We start from the raw sequence: 11,238 nt of genomic DNA on the forward strand, positions 1-11,238 counted from the left end.
CCACACACACACACACACACAACACACACACACACACACCACACACACACACACACCACACACACACCACACACACACACACCACACACACACCACACACACACACACCACACACACACACACACACACCACACACACACCACACACACACCACACACACACACACCACACACACACCACACACACACACACACAACACACACACACACAACACACACACACACAACACACACACACACAACACACACACACACACCACACACACACCACACACACCACACACACACACACCACACACACACACACACACACACACCACACACACACACACCACACACACCACACACACACACACACACACCACACACACACACACACACACAACACACACACACACACAACACACACACACACACACCACACACACCACACACACACACACACACACACACAACACACACACACACACACACACCACACACACACCACACACACACCACACACACACCACACACACACCACACACACACACACACCACACACACACACACAACACACACACACACACACCACACACACCACACACACACCACACACACACACACCACACACACACACACACACACCACACACACACCACACACACACACACAACACACACACACACACCACACACACACCACACACACACCACACACACACACACACACCACACACACACACACACCACACACACACCACACACGTAAGTTAAACTAAACACACAACTCTTCCCCGGAATGTGGGTTTGAAGTGTACACACCATTTCTCCCCGCTTTGTGCAGTGGAAGTGTACACACATTTCTCCTCGGTTTGTTCAGTGAAAGTGTACACACATTTCTCCCCTTTTTGTAGGTTTAATGCGTAATTTTTTTTTCAAGTTAACAGAAAAAAAAGTTACAACTGTATTGAACACATATTAATATACTTTCTAAAACAAAAATTAAATCTCCAACATGTGTGTAAATGTGTGTAAATCAGCCTCCCCGCAATGTATGTTCATTTCTCACCTCCCCGTTTATTACCTTGTTCCAGTATGTGTGTGTGTGTGTGTGTGTGTGTGTGTGTGTGGTGTGTGTGTGTGTGTGTGTGTGTGTGTGTGTGTGTGTGTGTGTGTGTGTGTGTGTGTGTGTGTGTGTGTGTGTGTGTGTGTGTGTGTGTGTGTGTGTGTGTACCCAAAAGAATGGAATCAAAATAGGTGTTGTGGTTGCGAGTTGTTCTTTTATTCCTTAAGCTACCAGGAGTGCAATGTTTCTAACCCGATGATTATTTCAAGGGCGAAAGAAGCAATAAACAAACATATTAAGTGAGTTTTTGATCTTGGAGAAAACAAATGATAGTTTACCTATGATTCAACTGTGAATTTATTGTAATTCAACTGAATCAACTAGAACATGTGACATCAGATACTTGTGGATGAGAAAACTGCGTGTGGTCTACTGTTCACAGAGCTACTAGTAAATTTATAGAATTGCACGATAAATTGACCCACCTTAGTCTCTACGATACTGAAGGAATCTACCCCAGTAGATAAAAGAAGGATCATAATCATTCAACAATAATGAATTTTGGGTTGATGCGGTATTAATCTCGATTATTGATCAGTAGTTACAAAAAACATTAAGAGTGAATCTCTGTTGGAGACAAGAGAAATGTTATAGTTTAAGCTTGTTTACTAGCTTATTATATGGCAAACATGAATAATCCTCATAGAAATGTGAAGGTTTAATCAATTTCGCCAGATTCGTCACGAATATTTGTCAACATTGATCGAGTTGTTGTTACATTGAAGCTACGGTAGTTGTTTGGCTGTCGAATAATAGAGAAGGCCTACCTCTGGTTCTGCTTTCCTGCTTTATTTTCAATGGTATTATGGCGGCATAATGGTGTGCATCACTTTTTATCCAATCTCACTTTCCTTTCTACGCTTATTTGTATATCATTACAGTCAATGTATTGACATAGGAGGCAAAAAGAAGAAAAACATAGCAGATCAGAGAAACGATAGCAAATCATCCAATTAGGATGTTAACTGTTTGCAAAATTCAGCAGTTGAATTTAATAAATCTACAGTAAATATTCATCGTTGTAAATCAGCAAAGAAAAGAAAACAACTGAATTAAAGTTATTATATATCATATACTACCAGATATCCACAGATACCATCCACCATCCACCAGTGAACTAGGATTTATTATTAGAGGTTTTATTAGTCACAATGAAATCTCTACTGAACCGCGTGAGTTACATACAGCAACTTCCCAACAAAGATTAAATTTGAAGGTATTGAAAAGATACTGCAAATAGAAGGAGATTTTGGAGGAATTATAATGGTAATTTCATCATAATTTCTACGAAAAGATATGGGTTTGCTCCCCAGAAGACAATATCTATTTCAGAGAACCATAAAGAGTGTATTCCAGGAAAGCGTATTTGATACGCTCAATAGATTATACTCATAATATTCAGCCAAACAGACAGAAAGAGAACCGACAATTCGGGCAGGTCTCATAGGAAATGCATATTTTTGTTCATTTAAGATTGATTACATAGTCACTAAAATATATTTACTGACAGTTTTAACTACAAGTATGAAAGAAACCTTCGTCATCCGTGAAGAAAAGTAATTATAAATTCCAGAAGAATGCCTAGAATAGAAATATAAATTTAATAAAAAATTGAAGATCAAAATCCTAAAAAAGACATGAATGAATAGATGAATTCTAAATCACATTCACAATAATTTATTTGCATTTCTTTGTCATCCTATATCTCTATATCATTGTTTTCAGAAGCAAGTGTGTGTTAAGCCTTCAATATTAGTCATCTATAATTATTAATGGCAGTCATGTAACCTGTTCATCATCCATTATTTTGTATTTTTGCATCCAATCTGAGAATACGATTCATCAGAGATTTGAATTTAATTGATTGATGCAGTCAAGAGTTGAATGGAAACAAACATGAGTCTCGGGTTGTGAGTAGGACCACCAGGCTATTCATTCATCTCAACACTCAATCATTCAATCAATTATTAATACTTCAACAAGTTTTCCACCATATTAGACAGTATGTGAATACTCAAGAGAAGTATCCATTTTCGGATGAACGTTATCCATTGCTAGCTTCATTCAATTATCTCACCCATATTCTGTAGAGTACATTGGTTCTAGAACAAGGTCCAAACATCTAGTACTTTATTCACTTTTCATACTGGAAACCGATCAGCCCACGAGTTATCAAATTTTGATAATTTCCAAATGAATGAGTCGATTGCGTCAATTCTATTTGGAGTAGTTTCAACAACCATTTTTTGAGTTTTTAAATTGCCATCACTTCCCATTCACCAACAAGCAACGAATTGAATGCATTTGATCGTTAAATTCCCGCATTCCTCGGTTTAGTCTGCTCTCAATTCAATACGTTTTACTTTTCGACTCGTTAATAATATTTGTTGTTTTTATTGGTATATTTATTCATTCTCTGATCATTGGCCGCTACAATAACTCTCAAAGAGTTGAGAGTCCGGTTTTTTATCAGAAACATCATCGCAAAAACAATGAGTACCGTAATGGAGGAGGCTGCTGTAAAATGTACTTTATGAAGGCTTTAGGAATGTACTAATAAATAATGTGGTATGTAAGTGGATAATTGGTTTGTATTGCAATCAATATCAATTATTGTAATAATTTTTATATATGTGTGCATGCTATAAAAAAGGCACTGGATGCAACTTACTTAACTTGACCATTGATTAATCATGAATTCTTTAACGACATATTAGCATGTAGTGAATGATGATGGAGAAATACTTGGTGAAATCTTATTGTTGAATTTATTTCATTATTTTAGAATAATTATTAATTTTTTCAAATTTTATTCTCCTTGGCCTTAAGAAAGATTTATTATGGAGCCTTTTTTACTATGGACCCCAATTTTAATTATTATTATGGAGCCTTTATTCTCCATTGATAGATTAATCAACATTGTCAAATCACATATTTAAAATATACAGTTAGTGAATATTCCAATATGCTGTTGGGAAACTGGTTAGATTCTCAAATTTTCTCTTGGAGATTATTCTTATTAGTGTGAATTGGTGAAAAAGTCTTCTATGAACGTCCTACGAATAAAAGTGAAAAAGTCCTTCTATGAACGTCCTACGAACAAAAGTAAAAAAGTGCTTCTATGAACGTCCTAAGAACGACGAATAAGTGAGGAGGGAGCTGTGGAATGAAGCGGTGGATAGTGCTATTACTATTACAATTAATATTATGTAATAATACCTCTCGAGTAACTCAGCATTGACTTCAAACTAATTGCTATAGAAAGTTATAGAAAGTGAATCAGAATGCTCTGTAAAACAAGGGGGAGAATTTTGTAAGTCAACGTATCACTACGGAACTTGGAACAAGATGACACGTAAAAGAATGCCAATAGAAAAACCACACTTCTTTGTCATGTGCCCTGATTCATTGAAATATAAATACACTAAATTACAGTAGAATCACTGAGACAAAAATGTTTCTAACTTATTAAGTCCAAGAATATTTCATCAACACAATCTGGGTTTTAATAAATTCCAGATCTGCTTTCAGACCCAAATATTAACTTTTCGAATACATGGGAATGTACATAACAGATATATACAATCCATGAGGTAACTTTGTAGTTTTTATCATGTTTTAGCAAGCTCTTTTTGTTAGTTTTGGTGTAGTTCCGTTTTCAATTTTCCCCACGTCAAGCTTTTTAGTACAAGGGAAACTCAGTGCACATTCCGTACAAGTCTCTTGCAAAATTGTTTGAGAACTTTAGTCAATTTGCTGCACGAACTAAAACTTTGTCTAACCCAATCGCAGCGACTGATAATGTTATAAACAGTGTTTCCCAACTAAACGTACCCACATAATCTCTCACAGTAATTCAAGGTATTATTAATTTATTGTGAATACAAATGAAACTGGCATTTGAAAGATATAAGATTCAATCTGCGACACATTTCAAGTTCTCGTTTCGAGACTGAGATGAAAATTAAACTTATAATCCTTCTCAGATTCCACCATTGATCCAGTAAAGCCCTGGTATTTGAAGCTACAACGAACTAGTTCATCTGTTTGATGAAATTTCTGAAGCTTAGGCCTAATTTCTTGGCTAGGATATAAGCCAGGAGATCAGTAGTGTAACTGATTAATCTTGAGTTGAATTATTGTTCCACGAAATTAATCGGTGTGATTTCTGTTGGAGTTTGAGTCCTAATAAGTGATGTGTAATATAGAACAATAAATTTTATTTGACAGATCTATAGTTTGTTAGAAAAAGTGAAATAATGCGTCGATGATTTGTGTTTGTAATATAGTCATTTGAGTTGATGGGTAGGTATATACTTTTATGCTGATTCATTCATTTTCGCTTAAAAGGAATCCTTCTCAAACATACTACTTTCTTTATATCAGCACTGCTCTTCAGTTGATACGGTCAAGAAGTATGGATTGGCTTGACAACATGTTTGCGTCAAGACAACATAGCGTCCTGTTACACCATGTTCACACCAGTTACACCAGTTCATGCACGAAGGCTGCCGAAGTATTGAGGTTGAGTGGTAGAAAGGACTTAAAACTCCGCTAAATAAGCAATTTTTCCATTTCATGTTCACGGAACTGATGAATAATGAAGAAGAGCAATTCAATACCTATAGTCTAGTATAAGGACAGAATGATGCTTTCTCCGTTCCATCACTCATTCTGATATCAATAATAATTGGTAGTACTAGTCTTGAATGAGCTTGCAATCCGTATGAAGCCATTTTTCGACAAGAATAGGAATAGACGTGCCAGGTCCACTCTTACATTTCAGCTTACTCTTATCATCTTTTGAGACGAGACCTCTGAATAAGGATATACAATACAAACTCTACCCTACAATTATTATGATTTCTCATTTCTATGGAAGTGAGAGCCGTTATCACGAGATACGGCTGCACTATTATTTTATTCATCTTGAAAAATGTTTGAAAAAGTGTGTAACATTTAAACAACATACTTCCTTATGAAAATGCTCGAGGGAGCTTCTCAAATATTCAGTTAGTAAAAATACATTTTTGTTGAATGTTCTTGGTAACTGAATGTTACCGTACACAACGTTTTTGAAACTCTAGTTGAGAAAGTCATGAGCGTAGACTTTGCTGACTGAAAGAATGGAGTGTTTGTTTCCATCTCTCACTCAAATTCTCATATCTCATTATTATTAATAATCCAGCCCCTTCTGCTTCTTATGCTGCACTCGTAATTACAGATGAGTTGGGTGAGGAAGCTTTGCATTTTAAGAGTGTAATCAAGATCAAGTACGTTTCCCCTAGTTAGCATGATTATATTCCATTTTAATTGGATTCGCTTCCAGAGGAGGCAGCAGTGTTGCTTCAAAATTTGACAGACATGTTTTGATCAGAGCGAAAGTGTTGAATACTGTCTAGATCCGGATGGAGTTTTTGCTGAGAAGAAACATCAAGTTGAAACTGTATGATATTAAAGTGGAAACACCTCAAGTGTCTGAGAGCAACTCCCCTGTTTGTAAACTCTACTTACTCTCTGAATAAGAATTACGAGAAAACTGGACCTGAACAATAATTGTGTAAATCATGATATCTGGAAAATAAATAGAATTTCATGCTCATACAATGAACCTCTATTACAAACTTTGTTATAATGACTTAGTTGAATCACAAAATTTTTTGATTTGCAATAACCTCTTACATTTGGATACTTTGTAGTTTGTAATTAAGTTCATAGACACCTTAGAGATAATTTTACTGATTCTGACTTTTATTCTATTGAAGAAGCTATGATTTTTTCTGATACCACATGAAGTTAGTAGTTCAATACTAGAGAATTGAATGCTAGAGATACTATAGCATCATCGTTGTGTTTATCAAGATTTGCTACTGAAAAATCAATTTTTAGCGTCATAGTTCCGCGTTTCGGACCTTTGAGATGTTTCCGGGATATTGACAGCATTTCCATTTTTCTTTGAGAAGAAAGCTCAGTGGAAGAGACGTGAAAAGTCATTCGTTATTTCAAAGGAGGTAGAGTATTGAATAAAATTTATCCTTTCAAGCAAATAATATTTTGCGTGTCAAAGCTATTCTTCTACCTCTTCCGGTACCGTAGTGAAACTAGGACGGAGTCTGCAATGGTAGGTTGACACTCACTTTTTGCATCTCATCTACTCCCTGGAGAGTTTCGAAGCCTTCACGTAGGTGAAAAAGAATTATTTCAAGCTCTCTAAATCCTTTTAGATAGTTGAGGTTACATATTTATATAAACTTCAATAAATTCGAAATAAATTTTATTTTTATTGAATAAATTAATAAAATATGATGATCGCCCTTCCTCTACCATTCTCCGTGTTTAATATTTCCAAGATAGGAAAGCTTCCTAGTTTTCCATATTGTTGGTTCTTTATGATTGAAAAAATTCATCTAATTCCCTGGAAATGTGAATATATCACAAAATTAAATTAGATAGCATACGTACTTCCCCCAATTTGATGGCGATTGGTCCAGTTGTATATCAGAGCGTTCTACTGATTGTTGTCCATTTGATTCTGAAAAAATAATAGTCGTATGAGTTTCATAGATAGCATTGTCCTACAAATTGCCTTAAAAATGAGAAAAAGTTAATTGTGATTCCAAACAATGTGTTACATTCATTCCACATGTTGCCAGTGATGGTAGTGATGATTGTTCTTATTTCATTCAGAAATTCACAGAATAATAGACGTTAGAAAAGAACAGGCATTAAAGCCCAAAACTGTCTCCTTTACGAAAATGTGATGAGTAAGAACTTCGCGAATGAACACTGAATGATACAATAAATTGATATAATATTATTATAATAAATTAATATGTGAATAGATGTCATTCAAATTCGAAAAATCTGGAAAATCTAACCTAGTAACTCATTTTCCATTCCAAATTTATTTAGGTGTAATTCAGCAGAATCCAATACTTAATTTAAGAAACCTATTGAGTGAAAAATAAATAGCATATCCCCCTTCATCTTTAGGATTCCTCTACATCTCGTATATCATGAGTTGACATATTTGACTCATAAACAAATAGCAATGCAAACTTTGAATACCCAGTTACCGAATTGAAGAAATAATTTTAGAAACGTCAAAATAATAAGGCTTATTACAATTGACCAACTACAACTCGGAGCAATTCGAAGGAAGTACGTTGTTCAAATTGCAAGACAAGATATCAGAAGGTCTCCTTAAAATAATATTGAGTATCAAGACAGGAACAAGAATATTTACTCCAAATTACAACAGGAATCCTTGCAAACCAATCCACGTAATTCCAAACTCAATTGAATGCTTGTCGTTTGCGGAGTCATGGTAAACTTAGATGAGAACACCATTCAAGGACGAAGGTAAGTTAGTTTCCTTGTGAAACTAAGTTTAGCACTTCAAGAGTATACAGTATTCTCATTCCGTGATTGTCAAGAGCACTTGTTAATTATGGTCTGAGAGAACACGCTGTTGTGAAAATCTTGATTGGTTTTAGAGCTCGGTTTTGAGCTGGAGGTAGTCTCCAACAATGGCTATCAGAAGAATCAAGTTTGCGAAGATTTAAGTGCAGCTTGACCAACTACATCAAACGGATCCACATCCCTGTGCTCCGCTCCATCACTCAAGTATCCTGTCAATTATTTGCAAGTGCTCTTCGTTATTGGTGATTCCAGCATTCAACTGGAACTCCATTGCCAATTGATAATTGGTAAATAGTTCTGTCTCCGTTGTTATTCTCAATTATAATGATAGTTAAAATACCCTTGCCGATATTACTTGTGGAATTTCACAATATTTTTGTGATTGAGTCATTCATAAAATTATTAACTAATTTATTACAATTTCCAACAAACAAAAGGGGAGGTTGTGTTGACGTGATTGAAACTTTGGATTTTGTGTGACGTGTATTATAAATTTTCTGTCGACAAATCATTAATATAATCCTCAAGTACTAGGAAAGGGTATCGATGCATCGATGTTTAAAAACATCGATGTTTCAACATCAAACATCGATGTTTTTAACTTATCGATGGTTTTACATAGACATTGGTCATCCGATGTTTTTCCCAACAAAAAGGAATTTTTCAATCAGGCTCTTTGTATTTTTATGTGAGACTGTTGGATACTCTTGCAGATTTAAATAACTTCTGTGGACCTTGTCAAGGTTAGATACTTATTTAGAATTGAATAAGACTTCGGATTCTTCGTTTCTTAGGAAGAAAGTTATCTCTTATTACAAGTGATTTCCTCTACATACGTTTAACACCAATTAATCTAACTCTGGAATAGAGGTCCTCGTATTGTAAGGAGTGTAGATATCCATATGAAGAAACTTTATTTATTTTCATTTCCTAAATAAAACTATCAGGTATCGAATGAATACGATATGAGTATCAATGAATGCTAAAGTTAGCTTAGGATGAAATTCCAAGAAAGAATCTTCGAGGATATCCCGAGAGGTTTCTGACTTAATATGAAGATGACAAATCTTGTGAACTAGAGTTCACTTCTTTCTAGTCACAACCTGACTCCAATTATTCGAAAGACTGTTACTTAATAACACAAGTCCAAAATTGCTGTAATTCCAGTTAGTAATTGTTAAAATATTGGAACAATAGCTCCAGATAAAATTGTTTTCACTTTATCTGGATTTTAGATTTCACTTTTTAGATTTAATATTTAAATCTATAGAAAAATATTTTAGAATATTGGATTTTCTTTTTTATATTCGATTAAATAGGTATCAATCTCTGTTGCTATACGTCAAGTCTGATTACTCACAACTACAAACAATTTATAAACTTTCATTTTGGCTGCTGCCAATCAATAATATTTCTTTATTGTTAACTTCTTTTCAAAAGCTCTGTCCCTTTCTTTAACATGTACATAGAAAAGAAAATTGATTTCACTATCTGAGTTACTCTAAGGATATAATAGTCTTCCTAGTATCATCCGTAAAAACGTACGGCGATTCATCAATGTTCAAAAACATCGATGTTTTTTCAGCTTAACATCGATAAGTAAATGTTCAAAACATCGATGTTTTGTCTTTCGATACCCATCCCTAGCCGGTACACAAACCGGAAAATTTGGTCAATCCTCACTTCGTTCAATCTCAATTAAAAACAGTTCAGGGTTTCCGAGAAAACCAAGTAGGATTCCTGTGTTCAAAAATACAAATATTAAAAATCCTTGGTAATACCAAACGGAAAACACATAACTTCAAATCGACTTTCTTCCGTGAAAAATCATAATCGGGGGAATAGAGGGAGAATAATAGATAAAATAAATCTGAAATCTGATAAGTTCAATTTCTAAAATAAAATCTTTATATTCTCATTGGTTTATTAACTAATTTCCTTTATTGATTCTGTTCAGTAGCAACCAAAATCATCAATATATCACAGGAAAATACGAATGAAATATAAAAAGAACCGTACTTAAATCGATATATTGAACCCCGTTTAAAATGAATGTCTTTGAACGCGTTTTGAGAGCCACACACGATGCTTCATGAAAAATGAAATCAAGTACACCCCAGGGTTACTCCAGTTATACCGCTGGGATTAGGGAGTGAGCTCCAACTTGGTGAAATATTATGAACATCAAACAGGGAGAAAGAGCTGCTGTTTGTGTCTTGGAAGAAAGAAAGTCTGGAAGGCAGTGATATCTTGTTGCCGAGTAGGTAATAAGGAGTGTTGTGTGTCCGTCCAGAAGCGAGGAGTCGGCAAATAAATGACAGCACAGTGCAGTCCCATCGCCACACTTCTCATTATCACGTGTAAGATGAAAAGACGAACGAGGAAAAAACAAGTTAAACACCGTACTCGAACTTCTCTGTGCTTTTTTGCCGCAAGGTATCTGCTTTAGTAAGCGCATTGAGCTGTCTTCTGCCCCATTGCCAACAAAAAATAGTCTTCACTTTTCAGGGGTGGCAAATACAGAAAGCGATGCCTTCGCAACTTTGTTTATACCGCTTGCTATGTTGTAAATTGTATTCTCCCCTCAACCTGGAGGTGATTTGTGGCATGGAAAACTACAAACATCTTGTTTCCAACTCTGAAATGGTCCTCGTACAAACGAAAACTGACATAATATTCTGAACAGTTTTTTCTTGAGTTTTTTCAAAAG

The 11,238-nt window shown here is 35.2% G+C and overlaps 1 protein-coding gene across 12 annotated transcripts in view; it reads right to left on the reverse strand.

Moving 5' to 3' along the window:
- The window catches only part of LOC111047531 (neuropeptide CCHamide-1 receptor), a 190,420-nt gene that overhangs the window by 38,610 nt on the left and 140,572 nt on the right, over nucleotides 1-11,238 (reverse strand). For 9 of the 12 annotated variants that reach the window (XR_005572606.1, XR_005572604.1, XR_005572605.1 and 6 more), the window contains one exon: nucleotides 7,569-7,638. The exons of the other annotated variants lie outside the window; for them this stretch is intronic. The gene's annotated coding sequence lies outside the window, so the exon portion shown is untranslated. The remainder of the gene's footprint in view (nucleotides 1-7,568; nucleotides 7,639-11,238) is intronic. 12 annotated transcript variants of the gene reach the window in all.

This window comes from Nilaparvata lugens, chromosome 1, assembly GCF_014356525.2.
Source record: "Nilaparvata lugens isolate BPH chromosome 1, ASM1435652v1, whole genome shotgun sequence".
Taxonomy (NCBI): Eukaryota; Metazoa; Arthropoda; class Insecta; order Hemiptera; family Delphacidae; genus Nilaparvata; species Nilaparvata lugens.